Raw genomic sequence first — 26,617 nt, forward strand, 5'->3', positions numbered from 1 at the left:
ATACCAGTGTATGCGAACAACATTTTTTAAACTACAAATATCAGAAAGAAGCGATATTAAAAACGACAAATTGTGGTGTAAAAATTCCATGTATGTGGAACTAAATATTTTAGAATCTAATAAGTTATGACCAAATATTCGATGTTTGGACACTTTCTCGTGGATCATGAATGTTCTTAATGGCATCTTGAATAGTGAAATCTTTCCAGAGTAATTTCAATTTGCTTTGCCAAGATCCATCAGAGGAATCACTATCTATGGCAGCTATTGCCTTAAAAATTATGTTTCTTAACTAATAAGGCAAGAAAGTTAAAATGACTCCTTTATCCATGGGCTACAGAATGGGTGTTTGTTAGCAGAATGAAAATATTGATCTCATTGTGGTTTTGATTTGCATTTCTCTGATGGCCAGTGATGATGAGCATTTTTTCATGTGTCTGTTGGCTGTATGAATGTCTTCTTTTGAGAAATGTCTGTTCATATCCTTTGCCCACTTTTTGATAGGGTTGTTAGTTTTTTTCTTGTAAATTTGTTTGAGTTCTTTGTAGGTTCTGGATATTAGTCCTTTGTCAGATGAGTAGATTGCAAAAATTTTCTCCCATTCTGTAGGTTGCCTGTTCACTCTGATGGTAGTTTCTTTTGCTGTGCAGAAGCTCTTTAGTTTAATGAGATCCCATTTGTCAATTTTGGCTTTTGCTGCCGTTGCTTTTGGGGTTTTAGACATGAAGTCTTTGCCCATGCCTATGTCCTGAATGGTACTACCTAGGTTTTCCTCTAGGATTTTTATGGTATTAGGTCTAACATTTAAGTCTCTAATCCATCTTGAATTAATTTTCGTATAAGGAGTAAGGAAAGGATCCAGTTTCAGCTTTCTACTTATGGCTAGCCAATTTTCCCAGCACCATTTATTAAATAGGGAATCCTTCCCCCATTTCTTGTTTCTCTCAGGTTTGTCAAAGATCAGATGGCTGAAGATGTGTAGTATTATTTCTGAGGACTCTGTTCTGTTCCATTGGTCTATATCTCTGTTTTGGTACCAGTACCATGCTGTTTTGGTTACTGTAGCCTTGTAGTATAGTTTGAAGTCAGGTAGCGTGATGCCTCCAACTTTGTTCTTTTGACTTAGGATTGTCTTGGAGATGCGGGCTCTTTTTTGGTTCCATATGAACTTTAAAGCAGTTTTTTCCAATTCTGTGAAGAAACTCATTGGTAGCTTGATGGAGATGGCATTGAATCTATAAATAACCTTGGGCAGTATGGTCATTTTCACGATATTGATTCTTCCTATCCATGAGCATGGTATGTTCTTCCATTTGTTTGCATCCTCTTTTATTTCACTGAGCAGTGGTTTTCATCTCACACCAGTTAGAATGGCGATCATTAAAAAGTCAGGAAACAACAGGTGCTGGAGAGGATGTGGAGAAATAGGAACACTTTTACACTGTTGGTGGGATTGTAAACTAGTTCAACCATTATGGAAAACAGTATGGCGATTCCTCAAGGATCTAGAACTAGATGTACCATATGACCCAGCCATCCCATTACTGGGTATATACCCAAAGGATTATAAATCATGCTGCTATAAAGACATGTGCACACGTATGTTTATTGCGGCACTATTCACAATAGCAAAGACTTGGAATCAACCCAAATGTCCATCAGTGACAGACTGGATTAAGAAAATGTGGCACATATACACCATGGAATACTATGCAGCCATAAAAAAGGATGAGTTAGTGTCCTTTGTAGGGACATGGATGCAGCTGGAAACCATCATTCTTAGCAAACTATCACAAGAACAGAAAACCAAACACCGCATGTTCTCACTCATAGGTGGGAACTGAACAATGAGATCACTTGGACTCGGGAAGGGGAACATCACACACCGGGGCCTATCATGGGGAGGGGGGAGGAGGGAGGGATTGCATTGGGAGTTATACCTGATGTAAATGATGAGTTGATGGGTGCTGACGAGTTGATGGGTGCAGCACACCAACATGGCACAAGTATACATATGTAACAAACCTGCACGTTATGCACATGTACCCTAGAACTCAAAGTATAATAATAAAAATAATAAATAAATAAATAAAAAAGAAAATATTAATCTCTATGTACATTTTCATCAGAGCTCTTGGTTGACAGGTACATTGTCAATGAGCAATAATATCTTGAAATAAATGCTTTTTTCTCAGCATTAAGTCTCAACAGTGAGTTTAAAATATTCAGTAAGCCATGCTGTCAACATATGTGCTGTGATCCAGGCTTTGTTGTTTCATTTATAGAGTACAGGCGGAGTCGATTTATCATAATCCTTCAGTATCCTGGGATTTTGTGAATGGTCAATGAACATTGGCTTCAAATTAAAGTGACCAACTACATTAACCCCTAACAAGAGTCATCATGTCCCTTGAAGCTTTGAAGCCAGGCATTGACTTCTCTCCAGCTATGAAAGTCCTAGATGGCATCTACTTCCAATAGAAGGCTATTTTGTCTACAGTGAAAATCTATTGTTTAGTGTAGCCGCCTTCATCAATGATCTTAGCTAGAACTTCTAGATAACTTGCTGCAACTTTTCCATTAGCATGCGATTCTTCACCTTACACTTTATGTTATGGAGATAGCATCTTTCCTAAAACCTCATGAAACAAATCTGCTAGCTTCTAACTTTTCTTGTGCAGCTTTCTCACCTCTTAGCCTTCATAAAGTTGAAGGCAATTAGAGTTAGGGCCTTCTTTAGGTCAGATTTTGGCTTAGAAAAATTTTGTGGCTGGTCGTATTTTCTATCAAGACCAGTAAATCTTTCTCCATACCACCAATGAGGTTGTTTGGTTTTCTTATTACTCAAGTGTTTGACTGAGTGGAACTTTTCATTTCTTTCAACAACTTTTCCTTTGCATTCAAACTTGGCTATTTGGCATGAAAAGCCTTGTTTGTGACTCATCACAGTTTTTAACATGCCTTCCTTACTAAGCTTAATTATTTGTAGCCTTTGTTTTAAAGTGAGAGATATGCAACTCTTCCTTTCACCTGATACTTTAGAGATCATTGTAGGTTTATTAATTGGCCTAATTTCAATATTGTTGTATCTCAGGAATGGGAAAGCCTGAGGAAGGGGAGAAGCCGTGGGAAGAGCCAGTTGGTTGAGCATGGGAACACAAACATACATTGATTACGTTCATTATTTTATATGGGCATATTTTGCAGTGCCCCCAAACAACTACAATGGTAACATCAAAGATCACTGATCACAAGTCACCATAATAGAAATAACAATAATGAAAAATTTGAAATATTGCAGGAATTACCAAAATGTGACATAACAAGTGCACACATGCTGTTAAAGAAAATGACACCAAAAGACTTGCTGGATGCAGGTTTCCACAAAACTTCAATTTGTAAAAGCAAACAAACAAAAGCAAAAGACTATGAAGCAAAATAAAGTGAAGTGGAATAAAATGAGGTATGGCTGTATAGCAATTAATGAAAGCATTTTCTTAAGTTAGTAATAGATTACATTTAGTGAATGCTTAAAAGTATTTTTATAATAAATTCAACTTGAAGCTAGTTGTCACCTAGATATGATTATATAGGCTGGTCAGCTCATTTTTCACTTTAAATCTATGCATCACATAATAGAATATTTGTACAATTTCCTTGTGACATTTACTTAGGAGTTGGGATTTATTTTCTGTAAAGATAACTTTCATGTTAAATGGTCAGCTTATATGCAAATATTTTAAATTTTCTCAATCAGTTCTATCTCTATAGAGCTCATAATTAATGTTCATAAGGCAGATTTAATTAAGAGGATGCCAAAGAAGTGTATGTTGGACGTGAGTGATTTGGGAGTAGGATTGTTTTCTATGTGCATTTCAAGTTTGTAATTAAGCAAAATAGCTTTGGATAGAGAAATGATTTAGTGTCCTTAACCAAACACCCACGTTTTTAAACAAATTGTAATTTGCATATTCTAGGTAATTTGCATTTGAGAGCCTGTACTTTGAGTTCTGTACTAGGCTATTTGAATTCAGGTAAGTGGGCAGGCAAATAGCACAATGTATCAATTCTTGTGATTAAAAATGAGCAGCCAAAGACTGTTTATAAAATGCCCATGAACTTTTATGGTGATCTACCAAGGGTCATGCTGGCTGCTGGAGGCATAATTAGTATGCTCAAAGAAAAGCCACCATGTCAGTGATAAGGATGTAATAAATGGAGGGAGGTGAAACCAAAGAAAATAATTATATTGTGGACTTCAAATTTATTATTTTATTAGAATATAAATTAAGTCACCCTGAAGATGTAGAACTTTATTACTGTATGTGATCAACTTTGATTATATGTAATCATAAGTTGCTGAGATGTTATATAATGTTTGAACTAGTATTTTTTTTCTTTAGGTTTTAATTAAACATAATCCTAATATAGAATCAACAACCAAGGCATGAAATCACACTTTAGAACATGATCAAACAAAATATGTGCATAATTAATCAGGCAATAAACATTCAATGCAATTAGTACAGGCCAAAAATAAAGTCACAGGAGAATTTTAGTATAATTTTAAGTACTTTATATTCATAAAAATAATTTCAAAAATCGTTTTATATTTTTTGAAGTTAATCTTCAAGATCTTTTTTGGTTTGTGATCAAAAGTTTTGTAGTTTTACAAGAGTAAACACTTCCCCCTTTCCCCACTCCTTTTTTTTCTTTTTTGACACAGGGTCTCACTCTGTTGCGAAGGCTGGTGTGCAATGGCATGATCAGGGCTCATCACAGTCTTGACCTTCTGGTCTCAAGCAATCCTCCCAACACAGCCTCCTGTGAAAATGAACATTTCTGTTGTTGTTGTTTTGATGTCTCATCTGAGCCCTGTAATAAAAATGATTTGGTAAAGACAGCATCTTGCTCAACATGTAATGGTTTCACATTGCAGCTATTATGGTGAAATTCACCTATTCAGCTGACTGTATTCCTTAAGAATATACTCTCGGGAGAGACAGGCAGTTCTTTCATGAATTCACTATTCATTTACCAGCTTGTTTAACAGTGGAGAAGGTAGAAACACTACCCAATTAAATACAAAATTACAATTTAAAATAATTATGATAAAATGAACGTTTCTTCTTAGATAGATCATGTCAGTGATTTTTGCATTCATCTTAAGTAATTATTATTTTTAAAATCCCTAACATGTTAGATACTCATAAAAAGAGTTTTTCTTGTGAGTAACATGTTGCTTATTTTCACAGTCTTAAACAGAAATATTTTTCATAAATGTCTGTAGTACCTTTTTTCCTTTTAGAACAGGTTTAACTTTTTCTGTATAGATGTTTTAATATTATAAATCATATTAACATATTTCAGGATTTCAGTACAGTTACTGCATTTGTAAATTTCAGTATTGCTATTATTTGCAAATTAATACATACCATTTGAAATTATTTTTTCTGACTGTGGTAGAGATTCAGGAAATTCCTAATAATTATGTACATGTATACATAAAAAGTCAGAGTTTAATTCTAGAATATTATTTATTTTATTTTGTTTCATGAGAGAACAAAACTGGAGTCTTGGTTATTTATTTATTTCTTTTAATGTTAAATTTATATTTTGCAATTCAGTGTGACAGTTACAAATAGCTTATTTAGAATATCACAAGATCATTGGCGATACTTGTTAACTCTAGGGAAAGATTTTAATACTCTTCATTTAATTATAATCACCATAATATTCTCTAAATATATTGGGATGCTGGATTAAGTATTTATTGGGAAAATTGATAAGTAACATTATTAAATAATGTTTTAAATATTTCCTATTAAATACATACAAATAATGAAATAATTTTGATCTCGTTTTCATCCCTTTCTCCTGTCAAACCTTCCAGCTATTTTTATTTGTTGTACTTTCCTTTTCTATCTCCAGCTGTGATTTGGAACCCATTCAGAAAGTTGAAAAATTATAATGATCTCTCATGCATTTATAGAAACAACTGAATATGTTTATTAGAAAATAAAAGAATGGAATTGTCAATTTAACCAGAACTATAGCTATGAATATCACTGTGAAGAATAAAAGCTTTTGTTTCACTCAACAAAAGCTCACAATACTTTTTTTTTTTTTTTTTTAATGAAGAGTTTCTGTCCTCAGAAAGCATTGAATAAATGAGTGCTATCTCAAGTAAAAGGCATTTGTGATAACTTCAGGTATAATTGTCATCTATTTTCCTGTATCTAGTTTCTTATTTTTTTCTCATTCTTCCCCATTTATATTCCACTCTTTCTATAAAAGTAGAATTTAACCTGAACACTCCTCGAAGTACTCAAAATCATGTGTAAATTCAGCAAGGCAATAAGTTAACCTCAAAATAAAAGTATCAACTATAGAAGTGATAGGGATTTTTAAATAAATTCTATGGCAATTTTAGTAGAGAAAGTAAAAAACAAAAACAAGAGACTGTCTTGTGTGAAGTAATATTTATAATCTGATCTGAAGAACTGAACATTCGTATCACAAACTCTGGCAGTTTCTCTGACCACCTGACTTTATATTCAACCTCTTTCAACACTTGAATAGGCATCACAAAATTAATACATCCCAAAATGATTTCCCAATACTCTTTTCAAAAAGAACCTATTTCTTTCACAATATTTTACATCTTAGTAAATGACAACTTTGTTCTTTACAGGTGCTCAGGCTCTTTCTTTCTCACTCCCCATGTAATTTATCAGCAAATACTGTAAATGTTCTCTTCAAAATATATCCAACACCTATTACTTTTCACTGCTCCATCACTACCACACAGTTTCACATTGTTCTCCATCTTCTCTATAATTTCTTCCCAACCAATCTCTGTGATTCTCTCCCAGTCTCATCTAGCAGCTATAGGGCCCTTTAGAAACATAAGACAAATGACAATATTTCATTTTTCCTTTTTGTGACAACATTAAGTGAAATAGCCCAGGCACAGAAAGACAAATACCATATGTCCTCACTCATATGTGGAATCTAAAAGGTTTCATGCCATAGAAGCAGAGTAGAATGGTGGTTACCAGAGTCTGAGGTAGTTAGGATAGGTGGGGGAAGGGGAGACGTTGGTTACAGAACATATAATTGTAGTTAAGTAGGAGGAATAAGTTCAATAGATCTATCATACAGCATGGTGACTATAGTTAATGACAATACTATATTCTCAAGAAATGCAAACATAATAGATGTTAATTAAGTCTTCTCATCATAAAATTGGTAATTATGTGAGGTAACACATTTGGTAATTAGCTAGATTTTACTGTTTCACAATGTATATATACTGCAAAATGTTGCATTGTACATGATACATATATACAATTTTGTCTGTTAATTTGATAAATACATATATAAACAGGCATATCATGTAATTCGTTTTCACAAACCCAATGGAGCTCCCAGTTCGTTCAGAGACAAGATCTTCTAATCATTAATAATGTCCTACATGGTCACTCTGAACTCAACTTTTTGACATTCTCCTCCTCATCCACTTTTTCCCTACCACAACCACCTCTCAATTCTTACAACTCACCTAAGCAACATTTCTGTTATGAGCCTTTCCAGCAGATCTTTTCAATGCCTGAAGCTTCTTCCCTCACACCTCCCTATGACATACTGCTTGCTTCTTTCAACTTTCTGCACAAATCTCAGTCCCTCAGTAGACCTTTCCTAACTTTATTTAGCAGCCCACATATATTTTCTCTTGCTTTCCCTTCCTGATTTTCTTCCTGTATTTTCATCCCAATATGAAAATTCCATGAGGGAAGGAATTTTTCTATTTTATTCACTGCTATATGTGCTGTTCTTAGAAAATGTCTAATTATACAAGTGTTCAGTAAATACATATTGAATAAATGAAAATGTTTATATTTTAATGACACAAAGGTAACCTTAAAGAAAATAATCCAAGAAAAGTAAGAGTTTTCACAACACTGTTTTACCTTCCTATTATTCTCACAGTAATTAACTACAGAGAATTACTTATAAATATATTTGCTGCTCTAAGATTTTTATGTCATCTTGACAGCAAGATAGATACTATGAAAATAGAGGAAAGAAAGAAGTTGGGCTTAACTAATGTAAAGCAATCTAATGATAAATGTAGTATAAATGAATTTTAAATTTAAAGGATATCATTTAAAAAATATAACATGTTGCCTTAGCCATACTCTAAGAAAGATAGTGAACAACTGAAATCACCTGTGATTGACTACATGCTGTTTTAGGGATCTATTTTTCTCTGTAGTCAGTCTTTTTATTTTTCAATATTAAATACAAACCAACATATTTAAGGTCCAAAAGAGATTTGTCATTGCTTATTTTTCCTCCGCATGTCTCTATTTAGTTCCCTGTGAGAATTTAAGTATTGTAAACATATTTTGAAGTAAACTTTCAATCATATATGTGTCAACTTTGCATCATTGATCATTTGGAAGATTTTTAAAGAGTGGCAGAAATTATAGTTACAGATAGTCTAACTCAAAGTGAGAAGAAAAGAGTAATTCTTTTTATTTTTTAAATTAAATTGAGATATCAAAAAGAACTAAGAAACTAAAATTTAAAATACAATGGCACTTATGATATACTATTTTATATATCCTATACTTTGTTGAGACTTTCTATTCAACAAGTTTACTTTAGACTTTTCTAGGAAGCATTTTTCTGTCTATTCCCATGATGAAAATTTCATCAGATTTCCTTAGGGATTTGAATTCTTAATCGGAGAATTCCATGTGAAGTGATATGGAAAGATCTCCAGGATTATTTAAAAAACAAGCAAACAAACAACAACAAGAAAAAAACTTCACAACAATGTGTACAGGATGCAATATTTTATGTAAGAAAAGGAAAAATAAGGCTATGTATTTGCATATCACTTGCATGAAGACACTAAAAGGATACTCAAAAATAACAAAAGTGACTTGCTATGTTTGAAAAGGGATTAAAGTCTATAGGAGCAGAGGGGGAGACAAATATATCAGTGGATAATTTCTGTACCATTTAACTTTTAAAACAAATGAATATATGACTTAAAAATAATTTTAACTGCCCTCAATATAATATTATATACTTTCTCTTGATTCTGAACACGTTGGATTCTGATACACTTTGAAAAAGTCGATTCTGATACACTTTTGAAAGATGTAACTAAATAGCTCTTCAATTTACTGTATTATAATTGTTTATAGTCATAATATCCTGCTTGGACCAGGGCAGTGGCATGAAGCCCAGCACAAGAAGTAACTTAGTGGAATTTCTTACTTTGTAGTTGATAGATAAGACATATCAGTGACTCAACTGTCTTTACTAATTAATTGAAAACTAATATAGCCAGAATACTGTGATAGTATTAATATTTGAAAATTAACACATCTAAAAATGAACTGTGACTATTGTAATTTTTTTAGATAAAGGATAGAGAGAAGACAGAACTTATCAGTGAATCATAAAAGAAAAACTTATGAAATAGTTGACTTTTTTTTTTTTTAATATTCAACAGGGTGATTCACATGACCCTTTAAGTGAAGATGCACACTGCTTCTCACTTTTTGCCACTAAAATAGGACAGGTTTTATCTCTGATTTGGAAATTCATGAAATTACTTTCCTGTAAAACAACAGAAAAAATGATACAGAAATATAGCTGAATGTATAGGCTACAGTTTGGCAGTAGTGCACGTAGTGTAATTTTCAACAAAGAGTATTTAACCGCCATGAACAGCAGATAGTTCTTATTTGATGTTCAGAGAATAAAGAGAGAATGATATTCAGAGAAGTATGAATTAAATTTTTGAAAAAGACAGATTATTTTAAAAGATCATTTAAAAAGAGTAGAAATTGGAAATCAGAATTCTCAGTAGTGTCAATAGAGGTCAGAAGAGAGATGAATACCTTCAATGTGCTGAGACAAAAATGACTATAATTCTACATACAAGTAAACTTTTGATTATGGAGATGAGAAGAAAATTTCAAACAATAAAAAAGTGACACTTTCAAGGGAATTTAATGGAAGTTAAATCACTGATAAATAGGTGGGTATACTAAAAACAACATGACTGCATACGGTGATAATGATGTATAGGTTAACATTAATCAAAAATAATAACACTATAGTACGAAAAACATAGGCATTTCAGATGATGAGATTTAAAGCATTCCAACTTCTCCGCATTGTTTAAATATGAAGATAAAGACCTTGGCTATTTTTAAAGTTTTAGTTAGCAAGCCTGCCCACATTTAGAGGGAAGTGACTAAAACAATGGGCATAATAAATAATATAGGTTCCAAATGAGCCCCAATGCAATAAGCCAATGCCACTGGAGAACCAGTAGAGATATAAGTGATATATACATTCCTGTGGTTTAATTACTGAATTTGGGACTTTTTATTATGTATTGTTATTGCAGCAAGTCCACACACACATAGTTAGATAAGAATAAAAGAATAAATAGGTCTGGCATGGCGGTTCATGCCTACAATCCCAGCACTTTGGGAGGGCGAGGCAGGTAGATCACCTGATGTCAGGAGTTTGAGACCAGCCCAGCCAATATGGTGAAACCTCTTTTCTACTAAAAATACAAAAATTAGCCGGCCATCGTGGTGCATGCCTGTAATCCCAGCTACTTGGGAGGCTGAGGCAGGAGAACCAGTAGAACACCGGAGGCAGAGGTTGCAGTGAGCCAAAATTGCGCACCACTGCACTCTAGCCTGGGCAACAAACTCAGACTCCATCTCAACAACAACAACAACAACAACAACAACAAAAGAATAAATAGACTGCATCTACTATAATAGTAGGAGATTTTCCCCTTTCTTTAGTAAATATAAATGAAACCAAAAAAGATGCAGAGAGGAGAAAAATGAAACAAATCTAATTATAATAAAGCATAAAAAAGACAAAAGAAAATATAAAAATAAAATAGATGTCACTAATATTTTGTTAGAAATGTATCAAAATATGAGTAAACACATAAATTTAAATAAGCTGAATTATCAATTAAAAAAGATTATGAATTGAAAAAAATTCCAGCTTTCTGCTGTTTATAGGATATAACATGCATTGTAAAACAAAAACATTAAAATGAAAATGAGGGAAAAAAGAACCTCAAAAATATTAAAAGAGAGAGGTAATAAATATGTTAATATATAGAATATATTTCAATAATAAATTGTCAAAGAGTAACTATACAAATAGAAAGATGATCAATTGTAGATTGTAGTAGCTCATAAAAAACTAAAAGAATAATCCAGGTGATGGATTGGAATGTTGTTCAGCTAACATTCAGCTGCTCCTCCTCTTCTTAAAACAGAGTAATTTTTCCACTCCATTGATGTGAAACTTAATTACTCTGCAAAAAAAATGGCGGAATAAGCTCAAAGAATGAAGAAATACAAATGATGAGCTAAAAATATTAAGTACTAAAATATGACACAAAACATACTATATATAAGATTAAAAATCTAAAATATGGTTATTTTATTATATTTGTCAAAATTAATAAAAATTATACAACTAAAACTATTATAAATAAATAGAGATTTTAAATAATATTATGAATAAATGTTTCTCTAAATTTTTTGGCAGACTGGTGGTTAAAAATCTAAACGTTCATCTCATAAAGCTAAGACAAAATAGAAATAAATTGATAAACTTAGAAAAAAGAAAGAAAGATAAAACTAGAAATCAATGGAATAGCAAGCAAATATACAATAAAGAAAATAGACAAAACATAATTGGTTATTTGAAAAGATTAATAAATTTGTAAATACCCAGGAAGATTGTTAATAAAAAAGAAAAAAATTACAAAATCAAGTATAAAATGGGTTCTAATGTATAATGACAGATCTTACATATGTTGAAAATGTAACAAAATTGTTTAAAATTTGTACTAATAAACTTGGTAATGTAGATAAAGTGGACAAGTTTTTAAAGTCAAAAGTTCCTAGTTAAAATATGTACTAATAAAATTGGTAATGTAGATAAATTGGACAAGTTATTAAAGTCAAAACTTCCTACAAATGGAGAAAAAAGAAGCAAAATTGAACATTCCATTACATGTTAAACATATTAAATTTATTATTAAATATTCAAAAACTATGCATTCAGAAAAGGTCTACTGTCCAGAATCTTTAAGGAACTTAAACAAATCAACAACCAGAAAACAAATAGCCCACTAAAAAGTGGGCAAAGGACATGAACTTCTCAAAAATAGAAATATAAATGGCCAAGAAACATAGGAAAAATGCTCATCATCATAATCATCAGAGAAATGCTAATAAAAACCACAATGAGACACCGTCTCACACCAGTTAGAATTGTTATTAAAAAGTCAAAAAATAACAAATGTTGAGGCTGCAGAGAAAAGGGAACCCTTTTACATTGTTGGTGGGAATGTTAATTAGCCATTGCGGAAAGCAATTTGGAGATTTGTCAAAGAATTAAGGGTTGAATTACCTTTTCACCCTGCAATTTCATTACTGGGTAAAAAGAAAAATGAATATGAATTGTTTTACCAAAAAAAAACACACGTACTCATATTCACTGCAGCACAATTCACTATGGCGAAGATGTAGAATCAACCCAGTTGCCTATCAATGGTGAATTGGATAAAGGAAATGTGTTACGTGTACATCATGGAGTACTACCCAGCCATAGAAAGAGCAAAATCATGTTCTTTACAGCAAATAGATGTAGGTGGAGACCATTATCCTCACTGAATTAACATAGAATCAGAAAAAAAAATACCACATGTTCTCACTTATAAGTGAAATCTAAATATTGGAAACACATGGAAATAAGATGGGAAAAATAGGGGGATGGAGGGAGAGGGGAAGGGTTGGAAAACTACCTATTCAGTACTATGCTTACAACCTGAGTGACAGATTCTGTTGTACCCCAAATCTCAGTATCATGCAATATACCCTTGAAACAAATTTGCACATGTACCCTCTGAATATAAAATAAAAGTTGAAAAAATATTTCCAGCCATCCTCTAACAAGACAGGAACTAAAGAGACTTGCAAAATTGTTAAACCCATGCCATTCTTCATACTATTTTTTATTTTGTTTTGGAATAACAGTGGGCCCAAGAAGCGGCCCACTGGCAACAAACAACACAGGTGCAAGTGTACACCTCCCTGGGGCATAACGTCCTCTAGGTTTATTCATGTTGTCACAAAAACAGAATTCCATTATTTTTAAAGGTGCAATAGTCTTCCATTGTGTATATATACTTTTTTTTATTCATCTATCCAAGTAACCCAAGTCATGGGGACTTAGTGTGCTTCCATATTTTGGTCATTGTGAATAATGCTGCAGTGAACATAGGAGAGCAGACATCCCTTCATACTAATATCAGTTTCTTTGAATATATACCCAGAGGTGGGACTGTATTATTGTATAGTAATTCCACTTTTGGGATTTTTGAGGAACTTCCATAGTGTGTTTCACAATGGCTATGCTAATGTACATTCCCACCAAGAATGTACAAGGGTTTCCTTTTCTCCATATGTTTGCCAACACTTATCTTTTGTCTTACCAAATAGACATTCTAACATGTGAAAGGTGATATCTCGCTGTGATATTATTTCCATGTCTCTGAGGACTAGTAATGTTGAGTATTTTTTCATATATCTATTTGCAATCACATCATGGAAAATCACATCATGAAAAATGGGGTATCCATCCCCTCAAGCATTTATCCTTTGTGTTACAAACAATCCAATTATACTCTTTTCATTATTTTAAAATGTAAGATTAAATTATTATTGACTATAGTCACACTGTTGTGTTATCAAATACTAGGTTGTATTTATTCTTTTTAATTTTTTTTACTCATTAACCACCCCCACCTTCTTTTCCAACTTTGCACTGCACTTCCCAGCCTCTAATAACCATCCTTCTACTCTCTATCTCCATGAATTCAATTGTTTTGATTCTTAGATCCCACAAATAAGAGAAAGCAGGCAGTGTTTGTCTTTCTGTGCCTGGCTTATTTCACTTAGCATAACGATCTCCAGTTTCATCCATGTTGTTACAAATGACGGGATCTCATTCATTTTTATGGCTAAATAGCACGCCATTGGGTATAAGTACCATATTATTTTTATCCATTCATCTGCTAGTAGACACTTAGGTTGCTTTCAAACTTTGGTTATTGTGGAAAGCACTGCAACAAACATGGAAGTGCAGATATTTCCTCAATATATTAAAATTTCCTTCATTTTGGGTATATGCCCAGCAGTGGGATTTCTGGATCATATGGTCACTCTATTTCTGGTTTTTTTGAGGAACCTCCAAACTGTTCCCCATAGTGGTTGTACTAGTTTACATTTCCACCTACAGTATATAAGGGTACTCTTGTCTTCACATCCTCTCCAGCATTTGTTATTCCCTGTATTTTGGATCAAAACCATTTTAATTGTGGTAAGAGGATAACTCATTGTAGTTTTGTTTTACATTTCTCTGATGACCAGTGATGCTGAGCACCTTTTTATATACCTGTTTTCCATTTGTGTATCTTTCAAGAATTGTCTATTTGAATAGTTTCCCCCTTTTAATTGAATTATTAAGCTTTTTTTCCTTTAGAATTGTTTGAGATCCTTATATATTCCAGTTATTAATCCCTTGTCAGATGGGTAGTTTGTAAATATTTTCTCCAATTCTGTGGTTTGTCTCTTCATTTTTTTGATTTTTTCCTTTGCTGTGCAGAAGCTTTTTAACTTGAGGTGATCCTATTTGTCCAGTTTTTGCTTTGGTTGCCTGTGCTTATGGGATATTACTCAATAAATTTTTGCCCAGACCAATGTCCTGAAAAGTTTTCCCAATGTTTTCTTGTAGTAGTTTCATACTTTGAGGTCTGATGTTTAAGTCTTTAATATATTTTGATTTGACTTGATTTTTGTATGTGGCAAGAGACAGGGATATATTTTAATTCTTCTGCTTATGGATATTCAGTATTCCCAGCACCATTTCTTGAAGAGACTTTCTCTTCCCCAATGTATGATTTTGACAACTTTGTCAAAAATGAGTTCACTATAGGTGTGTAGATTTGTTTCTCTATTCTGTTCCATTGGTCTATGTGCCAGCATGGTACTATGGCTCTGTAGTATAACCTGAAATTTTGGTTGCTATTGCTCTGTAGTATAATTTGAAATCAGGTAATGTGATTCCTCCAGTTTCATTCTTTTTGAGTAGGGTAGCTTTGTCTACTTGGGGTCTTTTGTCATTCCAGCTAGATTTTAGAATTAGTTCTATGTCTATAAAGAATGTCATTAGTATTGATAGGAAATGCATTATACCTGCAGATTATTTTGGGTAGTATGGATATTTTAACAATATTGATTCTTCCAGCCCATTAACATGGAATATCTTTTCATTTTTTGTGTCCCCTATAATTTCTTTTATAAGTATTTTATAGTTTTCATTATAGAGATCTTTCATGTATTTGGTTAAGTTAATTCCTAGACATTTAGTTTTATTTTCGGGTATTATAAATGAGATTACATTTTTCTTTCTTCTTTAGATTGTTCACTATTAACATGTAGAAATGCTACTGACTTTTGTACATTGATTTTTTTTGTCCTACAACTATAATGAATTTGTTTTACTGAGTTTTCAGTAGTTAAAAAACTGCTGAATATTTTTTGATGGAGCTCATAGGTTTTTCAAATATGAGACCATGTCACCTGCAAAAATAATAATTTGACTTCTTCATTTCCAATTTGGATGCCTTTGTTTCTTTCTCTTGTCTTTTTGCTCCAGCTAGAACTACCAGTTTTATGTTAAATAACAGTGATGACAGTGGGCATCCTTGTTGTGTTCCACTTCTTTGAGGAAAGGCTTTCAGTTTTTTTTTTTCTTTTTCCCCATTCAGTATGATATTATTTGTGGGTCTGTTTTATATGGCTTTCATTATGTTTAGTTATGTTACTTCCATATCCAGTTTTTTGTGGATTTTTTATCATGATGTATGTTGAATTTTATCAAACACTTTTTCAGCATCAATGTAAATGGTTGTATGGTTTTTATCCTTTATTCTGTTGATATGATGTGTCACATTCATTGATTTGCATATGTTGAACCATCCTTGCATCCCTAGGATAAACTTCACTTGGCCATGATGAGTGAACTTTTTAATGTGTTGTTGAATGCGGTTTCCTATTACTTTCTTGAGGATTTTTGAATCAATATCCATTGCAAGTGTTGGCCTGTGGTTTTATTTTTTTGATGTGTCTGATTTTGTTATCAGGGTAATGCTCACCTTGTAGAATGAATTTGGAGGTATTCCCTCCTTTATTTATTTATTTATGTTTTTGAAAATTTTAAATGGAATTGGTATTAGTTCTTTAAATGTTTGGCAGAATTCAGCAGTGAAGGCATTGGGTATCAAGTCTTTATTTACTGGGAAACTTTCTATTATGGCTTCAATCTCATTACTTGTTATTGTTCTGTTCACATTTTGAATTTCTTCATGGTTCAATCTTGGTAGGTTGCATGTGTCTAGAAATGTATGAACTTCCTCTAGATTTTTCTATTTATTGGCATATAGTTGTTCATAGTTGCCACTGATAATACTTTGAATTTCTGTGATGTTACTTGTAATATCACCTTTTAAATCTGTCATATCATTTATTTGGATCTTCTCCCTTTTTTTCTTCATTAATTTGGCTAAAGGTTTGTCAATTTTGTTAAACTTTTCACAAAACCAATGTTTGTTTTATTGATCTTTTGTCTTGTTTTCTTCATTTCAAATCCATTTATTTCTCCTCTGATTTATTTATTTCCTTCTACTAGATTGGTCCCTAGTGTCTTACTTGTATGTTTGGTGAGGTCATGTTTTCCTGGATGATCTTGATGCTTGTTGATGTTCATCAGTGTCTGGGCATTGAAGAGTTTCGTATTTATTGTAGTCTTCACAGTCTGGTCTTGTTTAAGATTTTTTATTTTTTATTTTATTTTTCAGATGGAGTCTCGCTCTGTCACCCAGGCTGGAGTGCAGTGGCACTATCTCGGCTCACTGCAACCTCCGCTTTCCAGGTTCAAGCATTTCTCCTGCCTCAGCCTCCCAAGTAGCTGGGACTACAGGTGTGTGCCACCACACCCAACTATTTTTTGTATTTTTAGTAGAGGTGGGACTTCACTATGTTGGCCAGGATGGTCTCCATCTCTTGACCTCATGATCTGCCCACCTCAGCCCCCAAAAGTGCTGGGATTACAGATGTGAGGTACCGCACCTGGAATGTGCTTGTTCTTAGGAAAGCTTTTCAAGTATTCAAAGAGACATCGGTCCAATAATGGTCCAAGTCCAATAATGCTGTGGTTTTGCCGACTCATGTAAGGACTATCTTGGTGGTCTTAAATAACATCTGGAAGAGTTCTCTGGATTACCAGACAGTCTCTTGTTCCTTTCTCTTGCTTTCTCCCAAACAAATATAGTCTCTCTCTATGTGCTGAGCTGCCTGAAACTGGGGATGTGGTGATACCAACACTCCTGTGGCCACCATCACTGGGATTTTTCTGTGTCAGACCTGAAGCCAGCACAGCACCGGGTCTTGCCTAAAGCCCTCTATAACCACTACTTGGCTACCACCTATGTTCACTCAAGTCTCTAGGCCACTATAATCAGCAGATTACAAAACCAGTCAGGTTTGTGTCTTTCCCTTTAGGTTGGTGAGTTCCCTCAGGTCCCCAAGCAGGTCATCATCCTGTCCAGGAGCCAGGGATTATATTTAAAAACCTTTGACATGACTGACATTCTATTTACCTATGGCTAAGCTGGCCCTCAAACCACAATGTAAAGTCCTACCCACCCTTTACTCCTCTCTCCACAGGCACAGGAGCCTCTGTGGCCACTACCACCAACAGCCACAGGGGCTTCTGCCAGGCCACTGCCAGGGTTCACAGAAAGCCCATTCACCTCGTGGTGAATGCTGTCAGGCCTAGGACCCATAATTCAAGGCAATGGACTCTTTTCTGGTCCAGGGCAGGTCCAGATATGTTGTTGAAGAGCCTAGGCCTGGAAGAGGGAACCCCAAGAGTACAATTAGTTCTCTACCCCACAGTGGCTAAGCTGGTATCTAAGGTACAAAACAAAGTCCCCTTTACATTTTCCTCTACTTTTCTCAAACTGAAGTAGTCTTTCACTGTGCCCAATACAGCTGGGTGTGTGCCCGGTCATGCTTGAAGTCAGCATGTCTTAGAGCCCAAGGCCCAGCGTACATCCTGGGTGTTACTGCTGATTGGTCAGGGTCCAAGGGCTCTTTAATAAGTAGGTGATTAATCCTGCCAGGACTGGGTCCTTCCCTTCAAGGCAATGGATTATCTTTTGACCCACTGTTGTCCTAGAAATGTCCATCTAGAGGTAGTCTCTGGAATGGAGCCTCACAACTCTGCCTAGTGCCTTATCCTACTGTGGCTGAGCTGGTACTCAAGATGCAAGACAAAGTCCTCTTTACTCTTCACTCTCCTCTCCTTAAGCAGAAGGAAGAAGTCACTTTAGCTATCTTGAGCTGCACTACCTGGCATTGGGGGAGGAGTGGTGCAAGCACTTCTTTAGCTGCACTTGTTGGTGTCTCCCTAGGCCACACCACCCCAGTCCACTGACTCTGAACCTAGCCAGGCAGTAGGAGTTGCCTAGGAATGTAGTCCATGTGTCCTAGAATGCCTTTCAGGGTTTTTATTATTTATTTATTTATTTATTTATTTATATATTTTTTGAGATGGAGTCTCACTGTGTCACCCGGGCTGGAGTGCAATGGTGTGAGGTCAGCTCACTGCAACCTCTGCCTCCCGGATTCAAGCGATTCTCCCACCTCAGCCTCTGGAATAGCTGGGACTACAGGCAGGTGTCACCACACCTGCCTAATTTTTGTATTTTTAGTAGAGATGGGGTTTCACTATGTTGGCCAGGCTGGTCTCAAACTCCTGACCTCGTGATCTGCCCCCCTTGGCCTCCCAAAGTGTTGGGATTACAGGCATGAGCCACTGCACCCGGCCTGCCTTTAGAGTTTACCTAGCACACCAGAGCACTTTGGCCGATGGTGGTGCGGCTTGCCAAGGAACTCAAGGTCCAGCTGTTGAGATGGGTGATTCCCCTCTGGCTAGGTCTGGTCCAAATGCTCCCTCTGTGTATGAGTGCTGGCTAAGCTCTGCACAGCTTTGCTCTCTGCTGTGACAGCACAGCATTGAGTTCAATGTAAAGTCCCCCAGTCACTGCTATCCCCTTCTCCCATGTGCACAGACTCTCTGTGCTATAGGGCTGCTGCCAGGAGTTGGGAGAGTGCTAGCATCACCAATTCAAGACTGTCTATCCTACCCTCTTCAATGCCTTTATTGATGAAAGCATCAATGAAAAGTTAAAACGAGGTATTGTGATTGCTCATCTGGTTTTTGCTTCTTGTCTGGGTGCATTTCTGTGTGCAGACGGTCGTTAAAATTTGGTGTTCCTGTGGGGAGGACAAACAGTGTAGGATTCTATTCCACCATCTTGCTGTGCCCTCTGCTTGCTTCTAAATCTGGGTATTTGTTTTCTTGCTATGAGTTGTTTGTATGTTCCTTATATCTATTTTTCCCTTTTTCAGATATATGGCTTGCAAATATATTTTCCCAATCTGTAGGGTGATTTTTTTTTTTTTTTTTTTTTTTTTTTTTTTTACTCTGTTAGTCCATGTATGCCTGAGGTTGCAATTTTTTGAACTTTTGCAATCAGACCTTGGAGATGACCTTGAGCAGCAGGATATAAATAACTCCCACATGCTTAGTGTTCCAATAATGGAACACTAGGCATAGATGGTTTCCTTTTTTATGTAAAAGCTTTTTAATTTGGTGCAATCTTATTTCTCTGTATTTGCTTTGTTGCATATATTTTTAAGTCTCATCAAAAAATCATTGCCCAGACCAATGTTAGAGAGCTTTTCCCCTATGTTTTCTTGTAATAGTTTTATAGTTTCAGGTTTAGGTTTAAGTATTTCATCTATTTTAAGTTTATTTTTGTATATAGTGTGAAATAAGGGTCCAATTTTATAGCTTTGCCTGTGGATGTCTAGCTTTCCCAACACAATTTATTGAAGAAACTGTCCTTTCACCATTGTGTGTTCTTGACACTTTTGTTGAAAATCAACTGACTATAAATGGGTGGTTTTATTTCTGATGCGCTACTATCTTTTCATTCATCAATGCATCCGTTTTATGACAGTATCATGCTATTTTGAATACTACGAATACTATACCTTTATAATATATTTTGTCATTTTCAATGTTTATGGCTACAAAATATTTTTACATATTTATGAGATACATGTGATATTTTGATACAAGTATACACTGTCTAATGACTATATCAGGGTAATTGGGAAATCCATCACCTCAAACATTTATAATTTCTTTACATTGGGGATATTCCAAATCCACTTCTCTAGTTGTTTTGAAATATACAATAAATTATCATTAACACTAGTTGCCCTATTTTGCTAACAAACACTAGATCATATTTCTACTATTTAATTGTACGTTTGTACCCATTAGCCAAGTTCTCTTCATTCCTCCCCATTCCCTTCCCAGTCTCTGGTACCACAGAACTACCCTCTTCCTTCATGAGCTCCACTATTTTAGCTTCCATATATGAGTGAGAACATGCAATATTTCACTTTCTGTGCTTGGCTTACTTCACTTAACATAATGACACCTAGTTCCATCCATATTGCTGCAAATTATGGAATTTTATTTTTTCTGGCTGAATAATATTTCATTCTGGACATATACCAAATTTCCTTTATTCATTCATCTGTCGTTGGACACCTAGGTTGATTCCATATCTTGGTTGTTGTGAATAGTAGTACTACAATAAACATGGGGGTATAGATATCTTGTTAATACACTGATTTCATTTCTTTTGGATATATACCCAGCAGGGGAATTGTTGGCTCATAGAGTAGTTCTATTTTTAGTTTTCGACAAACCTCCATACTGTTTTTATAGCAGTTGCACTACTTCACATTCCCATCAACAGTGTACGAGCATTCTCTTTCTGTGCATTCTCGCCATCATCTCTTATTTTTTCTCTCTTTAATAGTCACTTCAACTTGGGTCTAATAACATCTCGTTGTTTTGATTTGTATTTCTTTAATAATTAGTGATGTTGAGCATTTTTTCATATACTTGTCGGCTATTTGTGTGTCTTTTCTTGACAAATGTTTATTCAAATCTTTTGCCCATTTTTTAATTGTATTGCTTGCTGTTTGTGTGTGTGTGTGTGTGTGTTGTTTTATTTGCTATTTAGTTGTTTGATCTCCTTATATATTCTGGTTGGATGCTTCCAGCTTTGCTCTTTTTTGCTCGAAACTGATTTAGCTCTTTTGGGTCTTTTGCAGTAATATATCAATTTTAGATTGTCTACTATACCATTTTTTTTTTTTTTTCTGTGAAAAACGACAATGACAATTTGATAGCCATTGCATTCAATCTGTGGATCACTTTGGATAGTATGGCCATTTTAACACTGTTATTTCTGCCAATCCATGAACATGAGCTATCTTATAAAGATAAATATTTTAAACATTTTTCAGTTTTTATTTCTGTTATTACAAAGTATTAAAATAATGTTTGTTTTCAGTGTATTCAATAATTCACTTAATGGATGAATTACATCCTGAGATCAAGGTATTGAAATAGCTCTTAAGGATAAAATTATTCTTTGAACTTAAAAAAAACACACCCATACAATTTCAGTTGTGCCACTGTTGCTGCTAGTATAGTCTCAACTACTCATATTAATTGTAACATTTACCAAAAGTAGCTAATTCCTATTTCACAGAGGGCCCTGGATAGTTCAGAATTGCCTGCAATATAAGCATTTAGCAGACTATCAAAGTACTTTGATTCATGGTAGTTTCATCTTCCAAAGATTGACCTTAATTATGTAAACTTAGATTTTTTTTTATTATTACACTTCTAGGGTACATGTGTACAACGTGCAGGTTTGTTACATATGTATACTTGTGCCACGTTGGTGTGCTGCAACCATTAACTTGTCATTTGCAGTTGCTATATCTCCTAATACTATCCCTCCCTGCCCCCCTACCCCACAACAGGCCCCAGTGTGTGATGTTCCCCACCCTGTGTCCAAGTGTTCTCATTGTTCAATTCCCACCTATGAATGAGAACATTCAGTGTTTGGTTTTCTGTCCTTGTGACAGATTGCTCAGAACAATGGTTTCCAGCTTCATTCATGCCTCTACAAAGGACATGAACTCATCCTTTTTCAGGGCTGCATAGTATTCCGTGGTATATATGTGCCACATTTTCTTAATCCAGTCTAAAAATGCTCATAATCACTGACCATCAGAGAAATGCAAATCAAAACCACAATGAGATACCATCTCACACCAGTTAGAATGGCAATCATTAGAAAGTCAGGAAACAACAGGTGCTGGGGAGGATATGGAGAAATAGGAACACTTTTGCACTGTTGCTGGGAGTGTAAACTAGTTCAACCATTGTGGAAGACAGTGTGGTGATTCCTTAAGGATCTAAAACTAGAAATACCATTTGACCCAGCCATCTCATTACTGGGTATATACCCAAAGGATTATAAATCATGCTGCTATAAAGACACATGCACACATATGTTTATTGTGGCACTATTCACAATTGTAAACTTAGATTCCTAAAGTGTTTCTGAGCTTACAATTACTGAAAGAAGAACTTTTTTCTTTAGTATATTTAAAGTATACAAAACCCAATTTAGTTATTTCCTGGGAATTTAAGAAACATTCCATTTAATTAACTGCCTATTTATCTTTATAAACAAATAAAAATCAATATTTAAGAGATATTATAATCAATGAAGTTTTTCTTAAAGCAAATACTCTCTGGAAAAAAGAAAATATTTCATACCTACACAAGAGGTAAAGAGCTCCATGAATTAAAGACACAGACATATAAACTATAGCTTATAGTGTCAGTTCTACAATTTCAAGAGTATTAGGTCAAGAGTAAAAACAGAAACACAAGCATCTACTCCATATTTCAAAGGCTCCTTCTCTCAATAGACTTAAAATTCTTAAATATTTGAGTTTAAAACAGATAAATAGATAAACAAAAGCAAAGGATTAACAAGCTGGGTGTTTATTGTCTCTCACTCAACAGATTACTATTATCTATCTACAGAGATCGCCAAATAGTTCAGATCGTAAGACCAAATTCCCAATCACTGCCGCAACCAAGCAGAAAATGCCACTCATACATGAATAAGAAAACACAGTAAAACACCACATGTAATCAGTGAAGTGGAAAAATTTTCTAAAGAAACAGAGAGTTATAAAAGTTAAGGTTTTTGCTGCATGGTATTCTCTCTGGGAATTAAAAAAAAAAAATTGTATCTAGGTCTAAGTTATTATGAGTAACACTTCCTTGACAGTGTGGTTTATCTTTCCCTGTCACACAAATATTTTCAGCATCTCAATAGATAAACTCCCAAACTGTTAAAATATTTTAAAGCTAACACCATAACATTCATAAAAATATAAATTCAAAATTAGCCCAATTGTCTATAGAATTGATGTTTAGCATCTCTTTGTAATTGGCCCTCCTGGTTTTAAAGATTGAAACTTACATTTGTTTTATCTGAGTTCTTTCCTCCAGAAATTGACCCTCAGGTCTCACAGATGGTATTAAAGAACTGGAACTCACCAGATGACTAGATCCAGACAATGAGATACCAGACTCCTCATTCATCATGATTGCCTCTTTACTCCTCCCTAATTCCTGCTTTCATTACTTTTTGCTATATATACACCCAATTTTAGTTGGTTGGGGAGACAAATTTGAGACCTATCTCCAGTGTTCTTGGATGACCTCACCTGATTAAAGCCTTTCTTCCGTGGCTATACTCATTGTCTCAGTGACTGGCTTTCCATATGATGAGCAATAGGACCTAGACCAAACCCCTGGCATCTTGGCAACAAATTGAACATGTATCCAAGAGTTTACTTTTTTCCATTAAGAGAGAACTAGTTCAAAAGAGAATCTGAGGAATACACACATACACGGGTAATGAAAAATGCTAATTACATCTTCACTGGAACCTTCCATTTGCATTTTTTGAAATAACTATTGATGATAGCATAAACTCTCTATAAAGTACTTCTTTCTCCAAAATGTGCAAAATAGTCAAAGATAATAAAAGATTCAGATTCTTATATTATCAACTTACCCTGAGAGGTCCCTCTAGATCTAAACAATGGTTTGCATCTCACTGAAAGGATGCTCATTTATCTTTTAACTTCTTTCAAACTATTTATCTTTTCTTTTTTCTGACACAAGATCTTTCAAAGAAAGGAGCTCTGAATCTGTTAATTGGCTTGCATCTGAGAGTTGGGTACGAAATTTTGAAGCCCTTTCACAGCAATTCAAGTCAGTTGTATGCCCAGAATTTTAGAGTAGGCCGATAGCTAGAAATGAACAGGAGGGGGAGCTCCTGAGAAAGGAAAAGTCTGGGAAGGCTCATTCCAGGACCTCCCGAAATTTGCATATTAGTAGCATCTCTACCGCTGGAGTGGGTGGGCACTTAGTCAAATGTGGGTAGGGAAGAAGAGGTAGCTACACGGAAAGAAATTCCCCAAGGCACCTCTTAAGGCACCCCAGTAATCATTCACTCTGCAATTAAAGTATCAGAACATCACTAATTATACTCTGAAAAGAAGGGCCAAAGGGACAGTCCTAAGAGAAACCTGACACCCATGTACAGATTAGGGGAAAGAAGGAAATTCCAAAGAGATACTCAGGTGCAATAGGTATAGATTTGACTGCTATACAACCTTCCTAGGGTGGTAGTAATGAGTAGGGCCACCATCAGACAGGATTCATAGTAAATCTTGGGCCAGCGCATGCACATTAACCAACAGTAAGAGAGGGTCCCACAAGCCTGGGGAAGCGGGGGCGGAGCGGAGCACAGGCAAAGACTTAAGGCAGCAGCGGGAAAACTTCACTAAGGAAAAAGGTAGAGATTTGAGATAGAGGCAGGAATTTGAAGAAGTCTAACATAATAAGACTCCCTGCCTAGGACCCTCAAAACTGTTTTCCCACAGGATCAGCACTCTCCTCCCTTGGGGAATACTTTTTGTTTTTTCTGCCATAACCTCTTTACACTATATTTCTTTTCAGTAAAGTGTCCTGCTATCTTTGTACTGTCTCTTGGTCAAAATTTTTCTTCCAAGTTAGAACAGAATTGGAACATTTGCTCTCCTCGTTAACACGAAGACCTAGAATTCTTCCATTTTCTACATGATTCAAGTAACCCCTTGATAGACTGCTCATCTGTTTGATTCCTTGGGGCCCTGAAATGAGTCAGTCGTCCTTATAGACTGCTGAAGAAAGAGCACAATCTGGTTACCCACATCTCTGTGGCTTATTAGGCCAATCACTCGCACCTTGTGCTGAAGGTTTAATACCTGCTACCAACACTCACCCCGTCTGGGACCCCATTGTTTCCATGAAATCAGAAACTCTACATCTTTGAAGTGTCTTTTACTATTTTGCTATGCTGCTGTGGAAAGATACCACAAAAAAAAAACCTTGCACAAGGATGCTGTTGGTCCTTTCTCACATGTATTTATCTTTCTATATAGATTAGATAGATTTCTGGTTTTTTTTTTCCTATTTGTTTCAGGTCTAGCAGCTAATTTATATAGGGCATCTAATGTTCATTATTCCTAAAAGTGAACTTCTGTCTGATTCAGTCATCTCTGTTTTTCTTCTTCTGTAGGTTATTTATGTCATGTTTTCAAAAAATTACTTTTTACTTGATTTTTCTATGATAATTATTTAGCTTATTAATTCTTTGTAAACTTACATAAATATTTCTCTCCTAAAGGTTTTATTTTATCCTTGTTGTTATTGCCTTTTCTTATTGAGTTATCAATCTTCTATTTCATGGTATACGGAGTATTAATTCCCTTGTTTGTACAAATTAGTAATTCCAACTTATATTATTTTTAACTCTAGATTTTTTTTTCCAAAATGTTCACTACTAAAATACTACTCCTATTTCTCTGTTTTTTTTTTTTTTCAGCTAAGTAAAGGATATTATTTAAAAACCCTTGGAATATTCAGATCAAAGTATATTATATAAAGAAAAGCCTCTTGTTTATATATTTGGGTAGATTATAATTTTAAAATGAAGAATTTATTGGTTTATGCTACCTGAATTCAATCTTACAGAATTGTACATTGCCACTGTTTCTATATCCAAGGATACTTTAGAATGTTTCTTGCCACTTGTGACTTGCTTTCATTCAATAATACAGTTCACTTAAGTAAATGTTTTTGCAGGACATCAAGAGGCTTTATAATATTTGTCTGTAATTCCAACTATTTCTGTTAATTGTTATTAAAGAATAAAAGTTGCTTAATCACTGATGCAATCAGAATACTACTTGCTGGTTGTGATACCATTATGATACTGAATGTAAACAGTTTACATCTTAAAGCAAGGATGTAACTGCTGTAAGAAATTTTTAATATCACAGGCTCTAATCTTGTAATGATATATACAGCCATGTGTCATTTAATGATAGGGTTAAATTCT

The 26,617-nt window shown here is 34.6% G+C and overlaps 1 long non-coding RNA gene across 2 annotated transcripts in view; it reads left to right on the forward strand.

The window, feature by feature from the left end:
- The window catches only part of LOC119625198 (uncharacterized), a 457,728-nt gene that overhangs the window by 392,298 nt on the left and 38,813 nt on the right, over positions 1–26,617 (forward strand). Inside the window, exon 4 of one of the 2 annotated variants that reach the window (XR_005241295.2) lies at positions 4,727–4,872. The exons of the other annotated variant lie outside the window; for it this stretch is intronic. This is a non-coding gene — a long non-coding RNA (uncharacterized lncRNA). Of the gene's footprint in view, positions 1–4,726; positions 4,873–26,617 lie in introns of those variants that run through there. 2 annotated transcript variants of the gene reach the window in all.

Source organism: Chlorocebus sabaeus, chromosome 13 (assembly GCF_047675955.1).
Source record: "Chlorocebus sabaeus isolate Y175 chromosome 13, mChlSab1.0.hap1, whole genome shotgun sequence".
Classification (NCBI taxonomy): domain Eukaryota; kingdom Metazoa; phylum Chordata; class Mammalia; order Primates; family Cercopithecidae; genus Chlorocebus; species Chlorocebus sabaeus.